The sequence below is a fragment of the Strix uralensis genome, chromosome 6 (assembly GCF_047716275.1).
Source record: "Strix uralensis isolate ZFMK-TIS-50842 chromosome 6, bStrUra1, whole genome shotgun sequence".
NCBI lineage: Eukaryota > Metazoa > Chordata > Aves > Strigiformes > Strigidae > Strix > Strix uralensis.
In genome coordinates this window covers 24117599-24145190 of record NC_133977.1, presented here as the reverse complement: position 1 = coordinate 24145190, position 27592 = coordinate 24117599, and the positions used below count along the sequence as shown (strand labels likewise).

At 38.8% G+C, this 27592-nt stretch overlaps 1 protein-coding gene across 4 annotated transcripts in view; it reads left to right on the top strand.

Annotated features, from left to right (window-relative positions):
- B3GALT1 (beta-1,3-galactosyltransferase 1) overlaps positions 1-27592 on the top strand; it is a 226871-nt gene that overhangs the window by 187984 nt on the left and 11295 nt on the right. Inside the window, exon 1 of one of the 4 annotated variants that reach the window (XM_074873334.1) lies at positions 26620-26680. The exons of the other annotated variants lie outside the window; for them this stretch is intronic. The gene's annotated coding sequence lies outside the window, so the exon portion shown is untranslated. Of the gene's footprint in view, positions 1-26619; positions 26681-27592 lie in introns of those variants that run through there. 4 annotated transcript variants of the gene reach the window in all.

Below are 27592 nucleotides of genomic sequence, written 5' to 3'. Positions count from 1 at the left end.
ATTATTGATACTGCACAAACAGAAAAAGACTACATTAATCATATAAATTATTCATTCCACAAGCTATAGGCACAACTGGGATGATACATATTGATGAATTTTACTTTTAGCTACTTTTTAGGCAAACTAAAATGTCAGGTTTTAGTACTTATATATAATTTCATGTAATGCTACAACTAACATCTCTTTAGAACATTAAAAGTATAGTCACCACTACTAAAAAAGGAGAATGTGATAGCAGTTAGCACCCCAAAATTATTAAGAGAACAGGGAGCAAACCCACTAATAATTTAGCAAATAATATATTGCTAAATGTCAACTTTTACATGGTATCCATCTCACTTAAAAAAAGTGACATGGAAGCAAAAGAAGTGGCTCACTTAGTTATGAAGTCCCTGTAGCAAGAGAGTCCGTACATGAATTGGTTTGCTTTTGATCTTAAACATTCATTTAAGTTGTTTCATATATATCAGTCAGCAGGTTCACAAAACAAATAAAGATACAGGCACAAGGATCCATTTTGGAAAACAGGCCACAGCAATGCTAACTTTTCAACAAGCTGAAGGGTTGCCACAGGCTTTTTGAGGCCTCAGGCAAGTGCATACCGCTGCACGTATATAGGAAGTCCAACATACCACTGTTATACGTGTGGGGCAACAAAAGGCTTCCTACACCTGCCTGGCAGACCTCCCTGCACGCAGCCGTGTGCAGGGTGGCCCAGCTCACGGCTCTCCCTCTATCTCACATGTCCTTTAACAGGTTCACTGTTCTGGGGCTGATGAGCTGAGCAGGGGAGTGAAAATAGGGAAGGATGCTTTCTTGCATGTAAATTCATGGTTTGAAAGTGTTTCACCATTTCTTCTGAATAATCTAAGTGTTTCTTGCCTTAAAATGACACTGTGGTCTATCACCTCACCTGCTCTCAAGTACTGGCTCTGTACAGCCCATCTGCAGCACTGGGCGTTACACCAGACAGCTGGGCGGGCAGGGAGAGACGGCAGTGTCATATAACCTGCATATATGTGAGTCCCTGATCACAGACTTCCATTCGGAGATGGTATTTTGATATAGGAATGCAACTTGAAAATACAAATCTTCAGACCTCCACTGTAAGTACAGGAGAGTGACTTCAGTGGGGCAACAAAAACTTTTTATCAGCTGACGTCCTGCCTTGTAACTCCTACAGGATTTATAGGATTACATTCCTAGTGTCTTTTGAAAGTCTCACTGCCATATAATTCTTTACTTTTAAGCCTCTTTTTCACCTTCTTTTAATCACAAAAGTTCTCTCAAACCCATGCAAATATATTTTGAAACACAGATTCTTTCATGTTTAATAAAAGATTACTTAAATTATTTTCAGCTTTGTTATCACTGAATATTGTGAAGTCTTCCAATGAACTGAACGAATCTCCCTTCTGTTCAAACAAATCCACTTCAATGTTAACATTGTAAGGACTTATTTAGAATATAAACAGTATCTATACTGAACATGCAGACTTTCTTCCACAGAAGCAAAACAAAACAGGATTCTTTGATATATTCCCTGTTGTATTGCAAATCATAAACATACTTCAGTTCTTTCATTGTGTTTTGCATAATATTATCCATAACACTTTCCCTGTTTATTTTTCATGATTATTACAGTCAGGCCTTACTCAAAACTAGAATCAGCCTGTCTCACAGGGCACCGATTTCTCTGGCTATGGAAAGGGCTGAATAACTCAAAGGACCCCAAGCCTCATTTTCAGTCCTAAACTTGCATCACAAATCTGGAAATGATTTCACATGCGAGTAACTTTATAAACCTTTATAACTTAATTAACCTGGTGAGATGGGACTTGCTGTGCTGGCGTCCAAGCAAGGCTGCTTGTGCAGCAATGGCTAATCTGGCCCAAAAACCGTGGGCCCTTGGCTCTTCGCTGGGCTCCCAAGATGGCTGCCACCACCAGCGTCCGCCAGCGCCTGCCTTCCTCCTGACTGGCCAACGGCCTGACAGACCTCCGAAGAGGTGAGCAGTGTGCCCTGACTGGCTCTCCAGTGGACAGGTAGAGGCAAAACTCCTGCCAGATTAGTTGGCAGGGTCTCGCCTGCCAGGAACCCTGTGGAGGGAGCGGAGCAGAGGCTGCTCCATCCCTAGCCATTAGGGGAGCTTTTCCAGAGAGCAGCTCACCCCTGGGGAGTTGCCTGAATTCAAGGCGATGCTATCAAGATTAAAATATCTTTTTTTTCCCCTCCCATCTTTGTGTGTGAGCACTGTGCTATCAGCCTTTCAAATTATCCTTCAATTGCGTTCCCAATTCACTTTTTGACAGCAATGCCACTCATATTTTGCATTTAGTCAGCACAGAAGCACAGCATTAAACATTTTCTAGTTAATGTCACATTCTAGTTCTGGTTTTATTTCCAGCTCTGTCGGAGAGATCTTAAATTCTAATCAATCTGCCTTGATGGGATTTTATTTTCAATTCAGGAATATATTCTTAATCGGTCTTATAAACCAGCTTCCACTTTTTTATATCTACAGGGTCTATATTTAGAGCCTTAAATACTTGATTATCATCCTATTAAAACAAATCTATAATCGTTTAAAGACCAGTCAAAGAAAAAGAAAAATCCTCACTTTTCTGGACTGCTAAAATCTGTGTACAGCTACACAACTTCTCTCTGTCTCTCAAAAAATTGATTTTCAGGGCTTTGCCATGAGCCTTTGCAGTGTTTAAGACAAATGGATTGTATTATTGAATCCAGCCCTCAGGAGTCTTACTTCAAAATAAATCAAACCCAGAACAATTCTTTCCTGCAGGTCCACTAAAAACCTGGATAGAAAAATAATTAACAGCTTTACAAAAATAAAATAAAATCTACATTTTATATGACTAGAGCAGTATATAGAACACTATTAGCATGTTTATAACAATTAAATGAAAAATGCAGATAACAGTAAAAAAAAAAATAACCCTAAGGTACAAGGACAGTCATCACCAAGTAGGCAAAATTAACTAATAAATTATTGTGCGAAGCTGTCATTTAATATGTAGCTGTCAACTGCTTCAGTTTCATTTTGTCCAAGGTCTGGAAAATGAGGTCAAGATCAGTTTCTGCAGATTAATTCAGAGAAAACTGTTGTAATAGTCACAGACTTTCTGAAAGGTGAGCATTTTCTGTGGGCTCATTAAAATCCTAGGTAGAAAAAAAAAACCCAGTTTCAAAGTTCAAAATAAAGTGTAACATTCAGACAACTAACCATGTATATTTATATACTTAGAGAGTTCTCTATATAGGTACATACATACACATTCACACTTAAATATGTTATACAAGTAATTAACCATAGGTTTAGTGACTCATGTTTTCCTCCCACACATACATGTGGGTAATTAATGTGCATGGGCTAATCTTTTACTGTCTTTTATCCTTGTGCAGTTTACAAGCTCGGGTTAATATAACTGATTCTTCCCTCCCTTGCATTACTGATTTATTGCTGTGCAAAGCAGCTACCTGTTAGGTGAAATCTGAGGCTGCTGACACCTTAGGGGCTGACATTGCTGAGGTTTCCCTGCAGCTACACTGCCATTGGGTGGGCTCTGATTTTCTGCCCCATCTCTGGAACTGTTTGCTCTAATTTGTTCCAGGTGGCTGTGGTCCTCCCACAAGATCTTAAATGGGGACTATAACTCATCATACATATAACCACCCTGCTCACCTGCCAGTGTCCCATGACCAATACAACTTGTTTACTAGCAACTGCAAGAGGCAACTGCATCGATTTCTGACTGCCAGAGGAATCCTATTGGGGACTTGAATCTGAGCACTTGTAGGAAAAAATATAAACATTAGTATGGGAAGGAGGGACATAAAGGGCATACTCGGTATTATGGGCATAGTAACTGATTTTAGATTTTTTCCTTATATCATCAACAATGTCCTAGGTTGCTCTTTGTGCATGAAGAATATATTGTTCAGTTACCTTTGCAGAATGCAGCTGTAAGAATGTAAGAGCTTTCCCTGAAAACTGCAAATTTAACCCACACTTTTCTGTATTTCTAATGTATAGGAGGATGTGGCTGATTTTTTTGTAGTTGCTTCACATGTCCTCGCAAATTCATATTCATTTCAATTAATGATGGCCAACAAATCAGTCCAGGAGCCTGATCTGACCTATGAGCCTGCCAGATTTGGCTGCTGGGTGGGGGGGTCAGATAAAAAGCCAGCCAGAGAAACAGAGAATTTGGCTGTATCAAGCAGGGTTTCCTAGAAAAGCTGCTGTTCACAGGAAATGTAACTATAGTGGTTTGGCCTATCTACCCGCCTGGGAATGAACATGTGCCCCAAGAATACAAAGGTTGGCCCTTCACAGCTTAAGCTATTCACATTTGCCTCTAACTTTAGTTTCAACTTGCATCTCTGAGACTTCTGAGTTGTTTTAGCCTTGTTAGATCAGATTTCCTGTCTCTGCTGCGAATGCCATTCCATTTTCATCTAAGCAGGTGTCCCTGAGTTCCTCTTGACCCAGTCAATTATAGAACTTATTTTTCTTGTGGCCAAGCTACATTTTTCCTCTAATCCATTTAACCAGCCTACATTCGCTCTCTGTGAGGTGAAAAGCAGATCTGTAGCTGGGGGCATTTATTTGTTCCATGACTCTCTGAAAGAAAATAAATTGCCAGTACAAAACCATACTTCTCTAGAATGCATTCAGAAAGGCCCACACAGCTTCTGAGAGTGCAGGAGAAAGCGATTGGAGCCAAAGGGCGCCATGTTCCACTTCTTGTATATGCAAAACCTGGGGCAATGCCACACACACACCCACCCACTCACCGAAAGGTCCCACAGTGTGGTATTAGTAGTAGTTGGTTATGAAGGGGTCAGTCAGAGCAAATGATCTGTCCAAGTTTTTCTATGCATAATATTGACTACTGCAGAAATATTACACTGATATTTAAAACCAGGTGGTTTTTTTTTCTTATGTAAAACTAAACTCATGAAGAAGAGGAGATAATCATGACTTCCTATTGAGAATCAACATTTATGCCAGTAACTTTTGGCACACCACCAATCCATCTTCATATCTCAGGTTTTTTTACCATAAGTTATACCTTAGACCAAATTCTCCAAGTTTCTGAAATCTGCACAAAATCCTCATCTCACCACTTCCCTCGTTATATGTCACACAAGCTCCAGAGCATTATTTGTCCCTTGGAGGCTGCCAGCACCATACTACTGCCAAGCACCACTTCTTAGAGGCTGTCTAAGCCTTCTTCAATTTATCATAAGGATATTGTCTTCACTGCCCCAGTGACAGGATGCAGCATCTACCCCACTAAATTAAAACTTTAGCAATAGTCTAAGATCAAGCTCTGACCCAGGACAGACAGGTCTAGTGGGTTTAAAAAACTAGTCCCTTCTCTGGAGTGCCTGATAAATAACAACTGCTGCTGGTGCTCTGTACTTCTGGAGAAAGAAAAAGGTAGTAGATACCCTAGAAGCTGGTCTTCAAAACATACATGTAGGTGATTTTTCACACTTGGATAGGGTGTTAGAATCTGAGGAGGTAATCTTCCTTTTTTTTCAATGTGTAACATCAGACAGTACCACAGTATGAACAGAAAAAGCTGAGACAGGAAAAAGCCAAGTCTTGTGTGCTCATCTAATGCAGATGAACATGTACTGACTTGTATAAATCACAACCCTCTTTATTCTGAGTTAAAATAATAATAATGATGATAATGTCACTGTTCTGATATTTTATTTTGAAATGTTGTTAACTTCAACCCATATCTGCGTTCAAAAAGAAACAATCTTACAAAAATAATTTTACTCCCTTCAACTATTTTTTTTTCATTCTCTCTGGTAAACGTGAGTCCAACACTCTTTTACTTTAGTCATTAGAGAAAAACTGCTTTCTTCTTGTGTGAGAAGCAGTACCAGATCTCAAGTTCTGTAATGAGCTGTAATGAGGTGATGAAGATGCAATGAAGAAACACGCCCAAAATTGCAACACTAGTAGCTGCAATTTTCTGTAAAATTCCTGAGTGCTCAGTTTCCTATTTCAGATCAATGCATAAATTATAATTTAATTTTATTGCAACTTCCACTATGTTCCCAGAAGCACTCAGAGCTGTAATTTGCCATTTTAGTCTAAATGGAAGGAGTACTTTCTGCTCTCGCTTAACCACATAACCTGATTGACTTCAGTGAAACAAGGCGGCATAAGACCAAGTCAAGTCTAACTGCAATTATAGCGTGTATAAAGCACACTATATTTGCTATTTACAATACAATGTCAATGTTTTCAAGTGAGAGGTCAAGGCTGATGGCATCACATTACTGCATAAAGATAAATTTGGTCAAAGGAGCAGGAATAATACATTGCGTGTAACTTGAGTTCTGCTTTAGTGTATTTCATTTGTTAACACTTCCATTTGGTATTCACCAAACTATCAAGTTAATGAAAAATAATAATACGTTACCATAGTGCTGTGTTTTAGGTTAAAAGATGGCTACAGCATGTTATGGTTCTGCTGTTTAATTTAAATTAGGTAATATAACAGGAAATCTTACAACCTTTCTTGAAGACACTTTCTATATAGAGAGAACATTAAAGGCATGACATATAATTAACCAATAAAGGAGTGTTTCAAAGCAAATGTTAGAATACTAAATAATGAGTGAAATTCAGGCTTGCTGCAACTCCAGTGAAAGGATATAACTGCTTCAAGCTCTGCAGGCAATCTTTAGAGGTTGAATTTTCACATCCCCACACCCATGTTTTGAAGAGCATGCCCAGCAGCCATTTCACCTCCTCCTCACCCAGCCCTTAGTCCTGTTCTGAGAGGCATGACACTGCCTTAACAGCATAGCATGGATCACATCCATATCAAAGCATTCACAATACAACGGTCTCATAAAAATCACAGAATTCACAAGTTCCAGCTATACAAAGCCCCCAACTGCCAGACAATACTGTAAATGTATAAAAATATCTGCATAGCCATTTTGCATTACAACTTGGCAACACAAAATTACAGTAATTATCAATAATGAAGTCTCTGTCAGGCTTCGGTGATGGGAAATCTGAAAAAAAACACTCACAGGGAACATGCCTCTGCCTTCCCCACACAGGCATCTGTTTAGCTGGTGCTTTCCAACAAGGGCACAGGATTGCACAGCCTGAGAGTGAGGAAAAGCAAGGAACAAGCCATTCTACCCACCACACTTTTCAGTCACTGCAAGGTGAAGACCCCTTTGGGAACCAAACTTTAGGAGGGGTTCAAAGCAACAGTAGTTTCTGCTCTGTAAGCCAATGGCAACAGTGCAGAGGACAGCTGCAGGCTTGACAGCTTCTGCTGCTCCAGCATGCACAAGGCTAGTCCTGTAATTGGGGATCCACAGCTTTCGGGATTTGTCCTTTGCCTATACTACATCACTGATGCAAATCCACATAGAGATTTAGATTACTTTGTTCTCTTCCCTATGCTTTCTATTAAATCATGTTTACAGAGGATTAAAAACAGCTGATAAGTAAGGCTCCAGTGATAATGTGAAACAAACATTCAAAGTACTTTAGATAATACATGCAGAATTTAGACATATTTTCCTCAGACAGAATCAGAGGAATAAAGCAGGTCACAGTAAGGGCAAGTCAACTGGCAGACACAACCTCAGCTGGTTAGGGCAAAAGAGCATTTTGCTGGCAGATGTTAAGCTTTCCCTGCCCATCCTCTATGTTGGAGTCACATGGTTGTGGCTGGCCACAAAGAGGAAACAGAGGAAGTCCAGGACTGTCTGAGAAATGCTAAATAAACATACTCCACAGCTTCCACAAGTCTCCAACTTTTCAGCCTTCACCAAAAAAAAAGCATTGTTGTATATTCTGAAAAGAAATTAGTTTCTTACTAGCAAGTTAGAAAGTAAGAACAATTAACTACATAGCCATACCCTCCTTTCTCTCTATCCTGCAAAATTACCTGGCCTTGAAGAGAAAGACAAAGTTTTTTAAATTATGAAGACTTTAAAAATGTGAAAAGTTACATCTCAAATCTGGACTATAAATAATACTGAAATGTCATTATTTATCAGAAAGTTTAAACGAAACAGGTACCCAGTGGCTTACTGAATTGGGAAGAACACTTGGTGAGGGTTGTTCACTGAATTTTGCTCCAGCATAGTTCTGAATGGTTTGAGGTGCGAAAACAGTTTGCAGTTTGATAATGTAGGACTCTGATTTTGATTATTGAGAAAATGAACGTTGTTCTATGCCTCTTTGACAGAGATAGCAAACATCGCCAGCATAGTTGGGGAAGACTGTAGAATGGCCTGGCATATCTCTTCCCAAATTCATGACCAAAGAATAAAAGTGATCCAAAAGATTGTAGCAGGAGGAAATGCCTGTCAACTCACTCACTACAGCTAACTACAATTGCATGATAAATTAAGTTTTGTGATGTTTTTTCAGACTAGCTTTAAAATCCTGAAGTGTCTAGACATAATATATTATTGGAATAACAATATGAGCATCATTAGAGAAATGTATTTCACAAAATTTAAAGGTTTGAAAAGCACTGCTACTGTATAGAATTTTACTACTTTATTTGGCAATCTGTGTGCAGATTTGTCACTTGTACAGCTGTTCCTAATAGGGTCATTTCTGTAACAAGTGTATGGTAGTTTGTGTTTGAGGATGATACAAAGTTTGCAACAGTAGAATCACACAATCATCTAGGTTGGAAAAGACCTTGAAGATCATCTAGTCCAACCATTAACCTAACACACCAAAAGCATTCCACATTATAAAATCACTCAGCAGAGTGATTCTTCACTATGAATGCCCCCTCCCTCGAAGTGTTCCAGGCCAGGCTGGACGGGGCTTTGAGCAACCTGGTCTAGTGGAAGGTGTCCCTGCCCATGGCAGGGGGTTGCAACTAGATGGTCTTGAAGGTCACTTCCAACTCAAACCATTCTATGATTCTATGATTTGCTTGCTATGTGAGGTGATTGGGTAGTCTGCTCTGAAAAGCTCAATTTCACTTCTATTGAAATGCCTTGGCTTTCAAAGTGCTTAATCTTATTTCTTGTATGGAGGATGTGTCATCTGGTCTGTCAATGTTCTGGAGAGGGTAGAACTTCTTTTCTCTTTAATCATTGTCGTAAAGTTCACAAAATCATTTGTTTCGAACTACCTCAAGTTTGAGATTCTAAACTGAAACTTGATTGCAGAAATGTCAGTGCTCTGTTCAGAGATGGCAAGGACATCTGGTAGCTAGGGAACATTAAACAAATGTCCTATTACACCTGTCCTGTATGGAGGTTCATTGAATTAGTAGCTTGTAGGAACTAAAACCACTCAGCTTGACTTTTAGCTGGTGACACATCTCTCCTGAAATTCCTGGCAGCAGCAGAACTTTCAGTGCTTAACTTCATAGGCTAGATGAGCAAAGAGTCTAATACAAAGAGAACTTTTAGATCAAAATAGAAAATTTGAAATAAAATGCTCTAAGTAGCGGAGCTATATTTGCATTAATAAGCATTTATGGACAATTATTTCTGCTGTTTATATCCTGTACTACCTGCTGGCATCTTATCAAATGAGATCCTATTAAATCAGGTTATATCCCTGAACTTAAAAGCTCACAGTCTAATGAAAAAAAACAAAGCCAAGCAAAGCAAATTACATAAAACTATAAGTAGAGAGGAAAATGTGCAAGGTAGGAAGGATAATAGGAACTAATTCATGAATTTTCTAAGTAAGAATCACTTTGTAGGGAGAGGTAACACTTTTTCTGAGACAACATTATATAGCAGACAAAAGAACAGACATGGTTTTAGGCATGCAACACCAGCAAGGCCTGAAAAACAAACCACAGACTTCAGCCTAAGGGCAGCTTGCAAACAAATCTCCATGTTTAAATTAATTATGGTAATCATTTATAAAACTGAAAAAAAAAAAAGCACCTTTAGAGAAAAAGGGAATGTTAGCAAAAAGGGAGATGATTAGGTCCTGGGGGATAAGCTTGACAGATAACCAATTAATTGTTGTCCTTGGAACACCAATGGTGTCTTACACAGAAAACTGCAATGTGCCATAAAAAACAATATTTATTGAATAAATTATTTGTATCCAAGAGTCCTAAGAAATTTCTTTTCCAAGCTCATCTTCCATGCAAGGATGATGTCAGAGATGAAGCTGTATTCTCACAACTATACACTTTTATCTGTTCTCACATACTTGAATGAATTCTCTCAGTGCACAGGAGTTATTACATTTTCTCTGAAGAGCTTTCCCAGGGTCATCTGATGCACTGGGTGAAGTTTGTTGCACGCTAGAAATCCTGTGTGTATGAGCCACTCCACAATAGGGAGCATTTATTGTAGTGGCTTTTGCATCTATTTCTTGGCTAACATCTACTTTATTTAGTATATTTCAGTCTGTAAGAACTTTCTGATGACAACAGTGGCAAGAAACAGCAGGTTGTTAGAAGGCAGGGAGAAGCATGTCTGGAAAAATTATTTCACTGTATGATCTACTGCCAGGAGAAATTATAATTTAAATATACTCAGCATCTAGTTAATTTGCATGCTGTTTTATACCAATGTAAAAGTCAAACGAATTATGTTCTTGTTAATGGACTTGCTTAAAACAGATTGGGTCAAAATACAGATATTTATACACCATAGTCCACTGAAAATGTAGCTCAGGTTTTATTTTATTGCAGTTTTTCAAGGAACTTTTAAAAGGAAGTATTCCCTGAGACACAAATATTCATTTCGTTTGATACAAAGATTTTTCCCCTCTATTTTTGTTCTCTTAAAAAAGAATGGTTAGATTTTTGGAACAAAAGAAAAATGGGCAGTAGTTTTACCACAATAAAGGAGGAATGGAATGGAAGATACAGCAAAGCATAAAAACTGTAACAATGAACCTCCTGGAAATCTCAGCATCTCATTCAAACTCATACTAGTCATAGAAGCAAAGTTCAGGATGATTCCAATGGGAGTTGTGTCTGCATAAGGATAATGAGACCAGAGATGTCTTTGAATAAGAAATAGCCCAACTTTTAGATAATTACCTGATACCAGAGCTTTTAAGAATAAAATGAGATATTTTCTTTTGAAGTTTTAAAATAATTCTAAATATAAACTGTATCTGTCAACTTAAGCAATGTTCTGTTTATTTTATCTCAAAGTTTTGTTATGAAGAAACCAAACAAAAGACGCTTTTGGTCAGTATTGCTTGAAGACTGAACTTGATCTCACATTTTTAAACATAGATCTTTGAAATCAACATTCAAATTTCCAAGTTTTATTTATATCCCCTTTTGAAAAGTGGAGAAAAAATGATTCCCAGAAAGATAACTTTTCCAAAAGAAACTTAAATGAGCGAAGTGATGAGGAGACCTTCATTCTCATTCCAGTGACCCTGATTGTCCTTGAATACTGCCTGAGCAATAAATAATGGCAAGAAGCGCATATTAGTAGTCTTGCATTTTAAGTGTCTGGATATAGCATTAACAAAAAAAAAAAAAAAAAAAATCTGTGTTCCTCAACTCAGTTTGGAAAAATACTAATAGTAATTCCAAATAATTGAACATATTACATAAAACACTGAAAAAGGATTCTGCATTCATAGTTACCCATAAAGAACAGGCTCTTCTGATGGTATCAGAGGTTGAAGGAGACAATGTTCCCTGGTGGTGTGGCTTTGGGGAGGCTGAAGAATCTAGAAAAGTTGTCCAAACACACTGACTAGTTCACAGCAGAAGTCTGCTTCAGCTTGTACCGTGTCCATGGTTTTTCAAACCTCGTATGCAAAAACCCTGTGTGGGAAGCATGTGCAGGTATGTCCAAATAATTGCCTGGAATTTACAGTCTTATATTAGAGTTCAACATGTATGTATAGTTTTGTGAATTTTGTCCAGAATAGCTTAGCTAAAATGTAAGCCTTCAGTATTTTTAGTATTTATCATGGTTATTACTGAAAACAAATAAGCAAAATAAAGTAGCTTTTATAGGCTGGCCTTTTCTGATTTATTTTTCAAGCAAATGGAAACAACTGTTAATTCAGAGCTCAGACAAACTGGTCCTGACAACTATGCTACAGAAATTTGAAAGGGGAACTTTTTGTCTAAAAGAAAAGGGCAAGAACTCTGGCTGTGTGGTTGACAATATGATTAGGGCTTCTACTTTACATAACGTGTGCCAGCATCATCAGCGTTAGAACACCAGTGTGGGTGATTTTCTGACAGAAAATAGTATTGTCATGAACATTTGCATTAGACAACTGCTTGGTACATTTCTTTTGATAACTTCAGCAGCAACTTTATCTCAAATCTCAATTTTAAAATCTGGAGCTGTCGTTCATCAGAGGGGTGTTTAGGCTTCCTTTAAAACCATTACACTTTTAATGCTAACCTGCTGGTGTTAAGAAGCATTGCCACTGCATGTTTTATTCGACAAGACTTAAGAGAGCGTTTTGTCAGATGTGCTTTCTGTCGTCCTTTATTGCACTAGATCTTTTGATATTTGAACAGAAAAGCTAGAAATAAGGATGAAGGTCAGTGAAACGGGAGGAATATAAAAGTTTTCTTCACTATTCCTGTTTTCATATAGTCCATCAAAACCACAATTTGAAAATGTCAGATAACATGAGTTTCATTTTTATTTTGATCACTTAACTGTGTGATAATATAACGTAATGGCTATGCAGCATATTTATCATGAGGAACAGGGAATATAGTCTGACAATTCTAGATTACTGTTCTTTATACAGGGAATTTAGTGCTAATTATGCAGTTTATGTGATCTGGTATTTTCAAAGGAATGTCCCTATATATTAGAAGACAAAAGCAAATATTTAAAGGTTTGGAGCTCAGATGAGCATCTTAATTTCTGAGACTGCAATAGCAAGCTGTAAATCTCAAGTGAACATGCACTCTTTCTTCAGCTATTTAGTGTTTACATTTCTAATCATGATAAGAAGTCAAAATTAAGATATATTTAATTATTTTAAAGCTTTTAATATGATTAATTTTAAAAATTAAAACAACATTTTCACATCTAAACATGTTCAAATCTAAATTAGTATGACTTTTGGGGTTCCATTCATATCAAAATTCTGATCATTAATTTTCCCACCACTGTAAGCAATATCCTTATTAAAGGAGATGCAGATTTTTAGCTAAAGCCTGAAAACATGAAAGTTGCACAGATCAATAGCTAGTGCAACTATCTAATGAGACGTTATATTGGACTGTACATATTTACTCTTACATAAGTCTCAGCATCTCCACTACCGACACCATTGATTTTAAAGAGTCATTTCATCAGAAACAGATTACTTCTCTTCCCACTGCAGACTAGATGTAGCAGTTGGCACATAGGAGCTGTACACACAGTGGCTGCTGCAGCTTAGTTGTCATTTAGGAGAACCTGAGAGTTACTTTATCTTGACTACCTTAGGTTCATTTCTGCACTGCTTGTAAAGCATAACAGATAATAAAGCACAAAACAAGCGGAGTTGTATGTGAGACCATCAGAAGTCCATCATCAGGATTTTAAAAATTTTGTTTGGCTTGTAGTCTACTTGTTTTTTATACTGTTGTTTTTCTAATGCAGAGTAAAGTCTCTAAAGGCCTTATTTATTTTGAAAATAATGGTGTTTATATTAAAGTGCTTGAGAGCATGAAAATCTTGTTCTGGGCACAGCCCAGTTCCTTACTGCCATTTGTTGCTAAGTTTAGCTCCTACCATAGTGCCAACAGAAGAGGAATGCAACATTTTGCTCCTAAAAAAAAAGTCTTATAGAAGTGATAAGCAGACATGCTGGATGTGGACGAGGCTTGAAGTCATGACGGGACAGAGGTGATAATGAGAATTTTTAAAGTAGCAGACATGAATGAACAATCATTTGTGAGTTGAAAAGCACAGGTTCTCTTTGAGTTAGCCACTGGTTCTTTCAATGTTTACTAGATATGATACAGTATACCAGGAATATATAAAATTTCCATCTGGTATTTAAAATCCCAGAAGCCTGACTGCCTCTTTAAATGTTATCACGTGTTAAAATAGGAAAAGTCAGATGTCACATTCACAAAGTCAATGTGCTGCGTCTTAAAATGCAAGAGCTGCCACTGCTAAATCTAGTCTGTCAGCACTGAACAATTAATCAGTTAAACAGCATAAACTTTAGCAGAGAAATAAAGCATTGCATGTTGTGAGATACAAACAGGCATTCGTAGACCAGGACAATTATAGGCACAGGAGACAGAAAAGCAGGCATCAGCAGGACTTTGAAATGACCTCGGTAAATTAGCCTTTCCTCAGAAGACATACTGGATTTCTCATATTTGGAGTCTGTGGCCATGCAGTTGCTGCTGATCAGATGTTGCTATAGCTATACATCCTTGGTAGGAAGCTGCAGATGTTCAGTAGTTAACTAGCTTTCCATGAGGCAACACAGGGCTCATAGTAAAGAGCTCTGTTTCTTAGAACTTGTCCTGGTTTGAGTGAGTGGCAGGGGTTTTTTGGTAGCAGGGGAGGGGGCCAGAGCAATGGCCTGCATAGCAGTAGCACAGCAGGCTACATAGCAGTCTAGGCTCTATTCAAAATACTTTAAAAAACCAAATATCATAACAGGCCTGAAAACATAATAGAATACTGTGGAGCCATTTCAGAAGTATTTAAGTATTTTGGGTGCCCTTCAAGAAGAGACTAAGCAACAAAAAGAACGCAAACATCACAAGATCCATCCCAGTAGAGAAGAAACTGAAATGACAGCAAAAACAGTAGCACATGAAGAATCTTGAGACTCATTTATAAATTTAAATGTCAAAACTGTAACTGGAAACCATATCTGTATGTGCACGTGATCTTGGAGCAGAGAGAAGAACGAGCAGCAGAAAGGAAGAATCTCTCCTCAAGTAACCTCTGGCAGCACTGGTTGTGTAAATGCTATTTACACTGGAAGGCCCAGGCAGATTGCAATATCCCTCACAAAAGCAAGAGGAAAGACAACCACAGTCTTGGCCAAAAAACCTTTCGTTAGCCACTGAGAAAGCACTGCACTCCAAGCTGCGTGCAAGTCGTGGGTCCTTCTGCTGACTTCAGCAATAGATACCTGGGCTAGGTTTGCTCCCTGAAGGTCTTTTCTTATGCACTGGGATACAAACAGCTACACTGTTCAGGCAAACCCTCAGGCAAGGTCTTTGTGATAACATTCAATACAAGATGCATCTGTTCAGGGCATAAGAAGAAAACTCCAGATGACATTATCAGGCATCCACTGTAAACCAAAGAACTCCTCACAAATGCGATGCCTATAATTAAATGCCCCATTTAGACAGAACGCAGAACAGCAAAATGAGCTGCATGCTCAGTTTTAGCTGGCTGAGAGTACTTCTGCAATCACCTTGTTCTTGCTCATCAAGTCATTAAATTGCTTAATATCCAGTGGACATCAAGAAAAAGTTCCATCAAGCAGGAGAACAGAAAGTGCATTATTAGGCTGCATACAATCACAATTAATCACACCTCACGAGCACCTCTTCTAGCACTCATTGCCCTTGAAAGTTTGGGATTGTTTCAGATCATGAAAAAACACTGAAAAAGTTTAACTTACATGTATGTGTTCCCTACCACTTCTAAAAGTGAGACACAGAACTGGAAAATTTTATTTCATGAAGCATACCAAAATATAATACTATCTGCATTCACATTCATGCTACCCTAAACCTGTAGCAACTAAAATCATTACTGACTTCTGAAATCTTAGCACAATTATTGTGCTACAACTGCTTCCATCATTATTTAAATATTTCATCCACCATTGAAATCAAGCACATGGCCATTCCTGGGGAGCTTTAAAGATACCAAACCAGAATGGTTTTACATGGCCAGCTTGGAAGTAATGGTCAAGTTACAGTAAAAAAGAGCAGGGAGGAAACAATTGCATTGACATACCTGAAACAAATAGTGCCGTGTATGGTGTTCTCGGATATCTTCAGTCTAACGAGACAAACCAACATATTCTGTGAAGCAGATGCAAGCTGCAGTGATCTATTATGCAGCAGGTAACAGTGAAAGGTGTAGTTTATTCTGGAATAAGAATTGTTCAACTCCAATTAAAAAAGTGATAGTGCTGGGGATAATGATAGCAAGAAGCTGTTTTCTGTAAGTGCTTTGTTTGATTAAGTCTGCAAAAGCATCTGACCACACAGAGGCAGTTTTAAGATACAAAATTAAGTGATTCTTGTCGTCTCCAGAATAGTTTTGATGAAAATTCTTTCATCTAGATGAATTGAGCTCTAAATTACTGTTAGAATAACACTAGGCTTGCAAATCACTCTCAACTCTTCACTAAATCCATAATATCTGTAAATGACTTTAGCTCTGTCCTTTACTATCATAATTTCAGAGAAAGTACCAAGTATTTAAAAGGCAATTCTAGGATGCACTGGATCAGAATATTCTGTCTATTGAGAGTTAAAAATAGAGTTTACAGGGTTTTACATTTCTGCCACCTGAAAATATTGAAAAAATAGTAATCTGTATGGTACATCTCTGGTTTGCCAACAGCTACCAAATCCAGTGTGAGCTTTCCATGGACTGTCCTGGATTTTTTGGTAGAAAGTTACAGAACTAGGTTCCCAGGCCTTAACACAGAACTTCTGGGATGCTGCCCCAGAGCCAACACAAGAGGCAAAACCACTAAGCGCTGGCTCTGAAGCAGACCCGGCCACACAGGGCTTTTGTGCTCACCACCACTGCTGGCCACGGGGAGGGCAGTCCAGGCGAGCACTCTCAGGCCGGCCTCTAGAGCATCTCAGGTCTCTGGCCTCCATCTTTTTCATGCTGAATGAGGATTAGGTAGATAAGAATTGCATGTGTAAAGCATTGTTTTAGCACCAAAAAGATTCTTTACTGTGGGGTTGTAGCGCCAAGATTCACCACTGCTTTCGTAAAAGAGTTATCCTGCTTTGTAGCTTATCGGATCAAGAAGATAAGAGAGCACTGCAAACAGGAACAAGATAGTGCCAAGCATTCACAGCTCCCATTAAGTTCAATTGTATTAACACTGACAAATTTTGTATAAACCTTGTAACGAAGGAATAGTAGCTGTGCTAATCAAAGGTATTTTTCCTAGGTAGAAAGAAATGATTGAAATAACACACTACAGCAGGCTGTTACAGTCTTGTGGTCCTGACAAAGTTTTATTGAAACAAAAAGTCAAAATCCTTAAAAAAAAATTTCTTTCATCCCCTGGCATTTAATCCCAAATGTCAGTAATAAAGCTATAACAAAATGAGTTTAATAGGCTATGTGGGCACCCAAGATCAATGGCCAAATGGAGAAGAAAGGCTGAATTGAAATACCTTGCTATATTCCTTTTCTGCATGTATCAGGTAAAGTTACAGCTAAACAACATCTAAATAATACTGCAAAAGTAAATTCACATCTCTCAGCAGGTTTTCAGAGACTTAAAGGAGGTCTGCCAACAGAGATGATTTAATTGTTTTGGTACCTATTTTTCAGACTGGTTTCTTATGAGGACTGTAAAATGCATAATCCATCCTACAGAAAATTGCCCATTCCCTCTGAAGGGCAGTTTTTAAACGGCAGATGCCTAGGGGCACTGTTATTTGATAGGGGCCTAATTTATGGATGGCATTCGAGGCTACAGATGTCAGCTGTATAAAGACAACTCTCTGCAATATCTCTCTCCCTCCAGAACTTGAGATGCTGGAGCATGCTGAAATTTAAGACCCTCTTCGGTTTCTCTAGAGGTGTACACAGAGAGACGTAAATGCCTTAGAATACATAATCTTGTGCTGCAGTCTCTGGCTTTGTGTTACAAAGCAAACTTTTTTGTCTTCCATTTTATTTTATCTACAGGGGTGGCTGACAAATGACCTACCTCTCAATTCAATATATCTACTTTTAGAAACTTACAGTTTTGTTCTTGTCACTGCTGGTTTCATCATTCCTCAAATTAAAAGATGATACGTCTAAACTTTTAGTTACTTGACCAAGGCAACCAAGAAACCATTTCTCATGTATGATACCATCTGATGGCTCTTCTTCCTTATGTGCCAGATAGAGCTATAATTTACAGGTTGTTTCCTGCCAGCCAGGATAATAATCTGGTATTGTTTGAGGCAGAAAATCCTTTTGGTGGTCCAAATGCAGCATATAGGGCACCTAAGGAATGTTTGTAGATTTTGTTTGTTGTCATATCACTCAGATGCTGAAAATCTCATCTACACTCCTTCCAGACAGCCTAAATTAGCAAGCCTACTCTTATTTAGCTTGTCAGATCACTCTTAAAAACAGTTCTTGTTTTTTGGAGGATTTTTGCTTTGCTTTATAGCTCATGGCAAAGCAATCTTCTTACATGTGTTTTTCACACAAGCTGTCATTCTCAAGTATTTAAAAAATATTATATAATACTGAGTATCCTGCTCTCTCCCGCTACATGTCAGAGACTATTTGTAGTAGCTTATTAAAAAGGCAGTATATCACCATATTAAAATTGCTTTTATTATTATAAATGTCAGTGCATTAATTTTAAGTCACCACCACTTTGACTATCTTGGATTACTGTGAGATTGAATGAACACAGTCCCTATAACAAAAAGTGTTTGTGACAAATAAAGTTAAAGCTGAAAGTTGATGGAGATGATTGACTTCCCCCAACTGTTTTTGTCTCTAAAGCTCTCTATATTGGAAGCTTTCTAGATTACAGTGACTAAACTGTGTCTACATGCCACTCTCAGGGGGTAACTTTTTTCCTAGATGTGTTTAATCATTCTCAAACACCCAAGAGCCAGAAGGTGGATCACTCTGCCATTTTGTGACCTAGTGAAGGTGCAATTCATATCAGGTTTATTTTGAAGACAAGTACCTACAGGAGGAAGAATCAGATATCAAGGTGTTGAAAAACTATACACCCTTTAGTTGGAAAACTATTCTATCTCATTTTTAGCTCTATTTATTATTATAACTTCATTTAGATGCAAGAAGTTATTTTTTAAAGTTTCCTGGGAAATTCCAAACTCAAAGTGCATTTCAAAAGCTAATAAATTACTTAATCACATCCATGGAAGAAGATCATTTGTGACACCAAATACTTCTTGCGTTTACTTTAGATGTACTATAGAGAAAATCACAGGCAAACCCAAAGCATTATTATTTTTAGCTGACCTGAGGGATTTAGTGACTTAGGTTTGAGGTACAGAAGAAAAAAGGGATCAGCTGCATATTGGCTCTTACCATCCTAACAGTGGACACTTTAACCAACATTTGGACTGAAAACATACTAAATTTCATCACTCTCAAAACATTGGATGAAACTTGTTGACAGGTTTGGCCTGATGACAGAGATTTGACCCTACATGCAAGAAGTGTAGGAACCTGATGAGTAAGTGATTGATATGCTACTTTCAAAATTGCAGCTTGGGATTGCATTTTGCCATAGTATTATACAATGCTTGGCAAGCAACGAGCAGTCTATCCCTCGTTACACCATCTGGAGAAAAAAACAACAGCAAAAAAGCCCTCGCACATGAACACTGTTTTGGCAAAGGCACGTGTGGGAGAATAGCCTACCTGAGCCAAGAGCTGTCTTCGGCTTCTAAAAAGAATCTGGCTGATTCAGAGGCTTGTGACAGCCCCTCACTATGTTTTCATTTTACGTCAAAATCAGAAAATCACATCAATCTTTCAAAGAGCAGCACGTTCTCAAACACTATACTATTCATGCCCTTTAAAGCTGCTATATGCATGAACAAGTTTCCTGTTAAAATCCAATTAAGTTTCCAGTTTAAGTTCAAAGGGATCTCAGGAGAGTCAAAGGATACAAAGATTCATTAGGTATTGAGAAAACAAATGAAAAAAGGGAGAGCTGTTTTTTTAATTCTCAAGAAGTGCTTGAATTGATTTCCAAAATATTCCAGTCATCACTGAAACGTAAACCTAATATTTAATAGGCAAGCAAAGGCTTTTTAGTTTATTACTTGTTTGCAATTGATACAAGAGGAAGAAAGGAACTCTTTTCTTGGTCTTATTCTAGTGTAAGGAAACTTTGGGGCTACTGCAACAGTCCCCGGAGGAAAAAGGGGAGCCCTCAGCTCTCTGATGATCATTTAAAGCAGGAGCATGACCATGAAAACAGGTCTGCCCGTTTTGCCCCATCCTCCCACTTCAGGCTGATGATGGTCCTTAGCTGTACTGATCCAGGCTTTTGTTGGGACCATGAGGCAGATCTGACTGGGGAACTGATCTGACTAAAATTAATCATAAAGTATTAATGAATGCATGGATATTTTTTGTGGCAGTGCCAGTTTACATACACACTGTGGCTCTAATTTCCCAGGTGCAGATGCAAAGATATATTTTTCCATCTTGATCTCATGTAGTATTTCTCAGCTCCTGAAGCACCCGTCTCCAAAGACAAAGCACAAACAGCCAAGGAGGGGCAAAGCAACCCCCTTTCTCTTCCTCTCACTCCCCCCTGCCCGCAGGCCAGGACTGTTAATCCCCCTCAGCCACTAAGGGGTTCCTGACTGCTGGGAGGGCTGTGCCCTGGCTGGAGGCGAGGGGCTGCCTCCTGGCAGCCTTGGCCCTGCCATCACCCAGCAGCATTCTCTACTGCTCCCCCCGTCTTCTGCAGGAGGCATGTGTAACAAGGGGTTGAGAGGCAGGGAAGACGATCAGGAATAAGGGTTAGGAAAAGTAAAAAAAAATAATTTGACTTAAATCATCTCAAAAACTTGCCATTTGGAGTTTAATTGATCCAGCCAGTGGACAGGGAGAGATGGAGCTTTTACCCAGTTTGTGCATATTTTTCACAGAATAAATTAATGCCTCACTGAAAAGGTGATTTTGCAGTGGCATTTCAGGCAGCCTTACTGCATGGCTCTGGAATTATTCCCATTGTTGTTCACACAAAGAGAAAATAAACTCAACCACTCGGCTTCCTTTTCCCCAAAATATATGTCTAAGATCACAGCTTAGAAAGGAAACTAAATGGCAGATGGCAGCATCTTTGCAAAGTATGTGCACTCTGAGCTATACAGACTGGCAAATTAATTTGTTCAAAGAAAAAGACAGAGAAAGAGACAGCTTTTCTTCGAGCAAGGAAGAATAATAAAACACTGAAGTTATCTTTAAAAGTACTGGGGCAGCTCTTAGTTATGTTGTTACCACATAACTGAAAGAAATTATTAAGAAATTACTTACATCCCTTTGCTTTGGGGCATTAGTCTTCATTGCATCAGTAGCAAGAAGAGCTTTTAGAGAATAATTTGAAGTTTTATGCATTTAGATTTTTTTGTCCTCCCCTCACCTTGAACCACACAGTATGGGGAGACTTCACTCTGCACACCCCAGGCAGGATTGCCTGTTCCTCCTTTACGTACCCAGCAGGGTTTAGCCAGATACCCCCTGCCTCTCCAGCAGCTCTTACGCCGCTTTGCATGAGCGTGCCAGGAAATCAATTATTTTCTCCCGAGCAGCAGGGCAAAGCATTACTGATGTTTGCATCAACCCTCATGTTTCCTGGCTTTTTCCATATGAGGAGAGTGAGTCAGAGCACACCTTCTTCCTCGCCACATAGAAGGCGCCAGAAGAGACACTGGCTGTGTCATCTGATGGACTCCCACATCAAGCATTCGGTCACACAGCAGAGCAGTGTTCCTCCCATGGCCTGTGTGATCCCACAACAGTTGGCCCGCCAGCTGCTTTATTACATTTCATATCATTTTTGCTTTGTGCTGCCTTTGATATCAGAATAGCTGGGAAATAAATGGAACCACAGATTGCAGACTGCTTTAAAATCTCTTTTCTTCAAGAGATCTCTCAGATTAAAATAATGCTGAAAGGAGACTGCTGAAAGCGAGGGAAGGGTGTAGGATGTTGAGGGAGACCTGCACAGAGTTTAAACATGCTCAGGAGAATCCCTGTTGTTTCTAGCCACGCTATAAGCCAAACACCTTCCTCCAGAGAAGGTCTGAGTTCATGTTATTTATATAGCAATCTCTTCTGATTCTACTCAAAGACTAAGGACCCCCAAAGTTTGGAAAGTGATCAAAAGGGGGGTTTGATCTTTTGTTGCTTTTATAAGAAAAAGAGTCTCCCAGAAGAATGTCTCTCTGTGAAACAGCTCTATTTAATCCTTTCAACCCTGAGGTATGTATCAAGATTTGGACCCTTAACTTGCTTGGCAGATTTTATTACCGTATCACCTGCCTCCTTGGGGTATACAAGTGCTCAGTGAGCTTGTGTTTATAAAGCTCTTGAAGGTCCACAGATAGAGAGCTAAGAGAAGCAATCTATATTTTTACACTGTATATTCATGTACCCTCTTTCTCCTTAAGGCTTGGCCTTGAATACATGGATAACTAAGGTATGGTATGATTCCCCTTGGGCACAGTGACAGAACATGTTTACTGTTTATTGCTTCACAAAGTTGATTACTATCAGTAGTGCATTATATTCCTATCCAAGCAGAAGTCAACATACACCAAAGAAAAGTGGGTGATAAAAAGAGAATTTTGTCTGTTGAGCTGCGTCAGAATCAAGGCAGACAGCCGTCCTCGGCGTCAGCAATGCTAATGGCACAATGCACCAAAGCAGAGCAACAGAAAGCACTGAGTAACACTGCGTACAAGTTGCTGCATAATATTCTCTGGAGTGGCACTGTAATTGCATGCTTTATCCATGCCACAGTAGAGTCTCAGTAAAAGTCGAGCTGGGAGGTGGAGGAAGACTGCTTTCCCTGGTTTTCAACTCTGAATATGCTTGCGGCCATCCTTTACATAACACTACTTTGCCTATGTTTTGATAAATCCTTCAATATAGACAATGAGTCTACATTTACACCTACATCAGCCCACTAGGGACAACACAATTACAGGTGGAGAAGCCAATTGGAGAGTTTCCAATTACTCTGAGAAGTCGCAATTGCAATGGTTATGCTTCCCTAGTCACAATAGGAAAAAGAGAAAGCAAAATGTGCTGGCAGCATAATGAGCCCACAGAAATGGACCCTGTTATGTTTAGGGAAAGAAAGACAAACACACATGCACACATATTAGGAAGAAGTTTGCTTAGCTATTTTCCTAGTCACCAGTCACTGCAAATACCCCTAATTAGGAAAGCTCACAGACAAAATATGTAAGAAATCAGAGTTAGCATTCCTGACTACTCGCACAGTTCTTCAGGATTTGAAATTTATGCTCCCTAGTGAAAACTTTAAAAGTACACATGAAGGACATCTCTAATGACTTAAGTGATAAAAGTGAGTTGAAACAGGAATTCAGATTTACTCTTTACCAGAATGCAGTTCTTCCTGCAGCTTTATTAGATACCAGAGATTATCAGCCATATTCTGCCCAGCTGGGAGATAAGAGATAACTGAGAAATTCTCACGAGCTGTTCATCAATAACAGTTTGTGAGAAAACTTCCTCAATTTTTACCTAAAACAATTCTCACAGGGCTCAAGTTAAACTCCGATCTGAGCAGAAATGGAAAACCTGTTAACTGGCTGCTTTCTCCAGAGACACCCAGGTTTCTTTCACTGAGACTAATAGACAATGTTCACAACTTTCGTAAAGGGAATAAAGTGGAAAAATAAAGAAACATTCTTTGGGGAAATAGGGTGGACTAAGTAGGCATAGCTGATAACCCAGAATGGGTTTACAGTTAGCTAAGGAGGCAGCAACCCATTTACGATCCCAAACAGTATTTTTCAAACTTGCATCTCAGCTGAGAGCACAATTTGCTGCACTTTTGAATTATCGTAGAAGAATGAGGACAAATTTACTCCTGTGAATTCACAAGGATATATATTCACCAATTTACTACAGCATGCACTCCTTTATTTGATTCATCCAAAAAACTCCAGTTACTATGAGCCCATTTTTAAATCCTTGCCACAAGAGATAAGCCTCTTGTGTTGAGTGTATGTTCTGTGAATGTGTAAGTGTAAGGTTGTGCAATAGTCCTTTCAACCGCCAGCTTCAGAAAACTAAATGCTGATAAATTGTCTGGGGTCATGTCTGTGAAATGCTCCATAGTACTAGCTGAAAGAGCCTGACACCACCTTGTTCTCAAATGTTAATAGCTTTGCAAAAAATGCCATCTTCTGCAGCTGAAATTTTTCTTGTTCAATCCCCAGTAAAAGTAGGTTTTCATTTAAGTTCAAGCAAAACCCCATCTACCATTTAGTTATGACAAAGCAAAAAGAAACACGTTTCTAGTCTTTGTTGTAAAGGCAATTATATATAGCTAACAGTCAAAAGTGCTGGCCCTCAGCTGGACGAAGCTGAGCGGAGGTCAGTGGGCCAGTGAGCATGTACACCAGCTGATGGTTACACCAGCTCCTTAGCGGGAAAGCACCACTCCCTGTATTTAAGGCAAACAGCCAAGCCAATAAAATGTCATTCCAGCTCCTTTCAGTGCAAAGGAGGTGGCAAATCCAACTTTTCCAAGAAGACTATCCCTTCTCTGCAAAGTAACTTGTTTGGAAAGCCCAGCCGGCAGTGCGGGCACCAGTGCTGCAGCTGGAGAGGCACCAGCGGAGCACCCAGGAACACCTACCCACTGGAGGGAGGGGAGGGGGCCCAGCCACCCACCACCTGGCTGCCTTACAGCTGCAGGTTTGTGCCTCTGCCAGATTTAAGGCAGTGCTATCAGAAAACTGTGCCCAGAAAAGTTCCTATAAACTGAGGAATCTCAATCATGACTAACCAATTACCCAAAAAAAAAAAAAAAAAAAAAGAAAAGAAAAGAAAAAGAAAAAAGTGTATGCCTAGGAAATGTTTTTCACATATTTGAGAATAAGTCATCTGGCTGAAGTATGGGCCATATTTTCCAAGTTGAAGACAAAAGTCATTTGTTTAGTTGGGAGTTTTTTTCATGGTACAGTTCTGTGAGAGACAAGTGCAATTTTGAAAGCAACAGCTTGTGTTAAATGTATCAAAACTACTTCACAAAGAGAATTAGAAACTTGACGCTTGACTTATAAACAGCTTACGGTGACAAATGCTTCAGAACATAGCTTCACATTAATTACTGTAATGCAAACATGAAAAAAACTGAACGGCGACCTGTTCCTGGATGGACAGAGCAAGGCTCTGGGAAACTTCAACATGGGGAATATTTCCAGGGAAAAGAAAAAAAAAAAATGCCCATGTAGCCACAGTGTCACAACATCCAACAATTTCCCTGGACATCTGATAATATCTACTGTTTTTTCTTAAGCACAAAAAGTTGGAGCTATTCTACTATATGATCACCAAAGTTCACTGTTTACAAGATTTTCTAGCCTCATTGCTTTGGAAGAAATGAGAAAATAATGTGAATTCTAGCTATATTTCAGCCCTTTAAAAAAATCTGTCTCCATTATTCACAGGTAAAAGACACATAACTATTACAATAAATACAGGTATCACACAGATATGCCTGAGATATGGAAGAAAGCCTCCAGTAACTGTCTATCAGTAAGAGCTATGCTCTGAGGTTATAAAAATGTATTTATACATAGCAATAATCAATGTTTCCAGCCTGAGGTGCCCACAGTTTTGATGAGGTTAAAAGCAAAGTTCCCCAAGGATCATGACCCATACCTTAATGGGCAGGTTCAAAACTGTTTTAGAACTTTTCCCAGTAAATCCAAGAGTTTTAATTGTTTGTACTTTTCCTCCAATGCCCCTGATAGCATGTGAATTATGGGAAGTAGGTTCATTATCCAGTTCAATGAGTTATCATCACCACAGACACTGTGATTTCAGGTGTCCACATAATTGTTGCTCCTCTTTTTTGTGACAAAGATTAATTGAGAATGGCAGTGCTGCTAGGTTAAGCATCTATATAATCAAGGCCATTGTCATCTATTCTTGGTATCATAACCCAGACCAGCATTTCACAGGCATTGCTGTGAATACAAAGGAAATCAAATAGTGAAATTTAAGTTTAAGGCAAGAACAGCAGTATATTTGATTTCAAACACTATTACTTGAAGGTAATTTAACCTATTGACTCTGGTAATAAATTATGTAAAATTCTTTCATGAGTAATAAAGATTTTGTTAAAGCAGTTCTAAAGGTTTTCCCCTTCATTTTTTTTTTTTTTAAAGAACTTAAAGCCTCTTTTTTTTTGTCCTAAACTTTCATTAGATGCAAAATATTGTAACCAATTGGTGGTGACATGAGCTAAGGAACCTTGCTGTGAGATTTCACAATAGAGCACAGCACAATAGCTAAAGAAAATAATGGCTGTGGCTATGGTAACCCAAAGTGAAATACATTATTTGCATCAGTTTATAACCATACTGAGATGCAATTTATATGTTACTGCTCTAACAGGACACAATTGATGTAATCAGAAATGACCTATCACAACATGAAGTCACAAAGTATTTTTCAAAATTGTTTCTGAAAAGCATTCATGGGAAAAAATGCACAGATCTGACACTTGACATCTCCTGGGCAATTTTAAAAGAAAAAAAAAAAAAAGAAAAGAAAAATGAAAACTATTTCTGCTTAAAATTATTCTGCTCTTTCATTTTATGTTCTTCATTTCTTTTCTCTCCCCTTTAGTTAGCGCAAAGGATATACGCTTAACATGCCTGCTACTGAAGTCAGCAGCAAAACTGCCATTAAAAGCAGCATGTACTGGCTCCAGGTAAACCACTTGCAATCAACAATACAGCAAGACAGAACTGCCGATTGGCATGTCCCAAGTTCTAATAGTGTTTTGAGTTGAGTAAAATCTAGCTATTAACCATTCTAGATTAATATCTGACCAAGCATAGCTGGTTTGCTAAAACTTGAGAAACCCATCCATCGTACAGACAGTCCTCAGGGTCTTGTCTGTCCTTTCATCTCCTTCCCCATGGAGTCAGCTGTGTGGTACCACTATTGGAGACTTTGGAGAAGACTAGGCTGTCACAAACATACAATGACTACGACCAAGAGACTTGTTTTCAGAAAATGACCAAAACAATAAGAAGGCTACTGAAAATACAATGTTCAGACATGCCCCATGGGATAAAGAAAAAAATTCCGTTTCCTATGAATCTTACAAAAATCGTACTTTTTTTCTTCTTAGCAAACCAACTGTGTATGTTTTGCTTTTATAAAATACCCAAACCCAGACAGCCACAGCGTCCAGTTTAAAATCAAGATTCAAGCTTGTGCATCACCACTTTGTCCTCCACCACCAGCACAGTGGGTTCTCCAAGGCCAGTTTTATTCGTAGTCAGATTTACTAGGAAGAAAATGCAGCTACAGAAGCCCCACATAGCACATCTGATGCAGACCAGGCTCCTAGTCACCACAAGAGAAGGCAGCTACTCGCCAGTCATGCTGAGACCAATTGCTATCACCCAAATCCCTGAGGAGTGCTCTGTGTATATGAAAATCACTGAACAGTGTGTGTGGCCAACCTAGCAGCTCTTAAGTCACTGCTCAGAGAAAGCAGGGAAATATCTTCTGCATAGAAAATACTTCCTGAGCTGCAAAACTTGGGTGGGAATTTATAGCTACAAAGCTCCTGATGTACAAACCAAGCCAGAGAGAAAAGCTGCTCAAACCA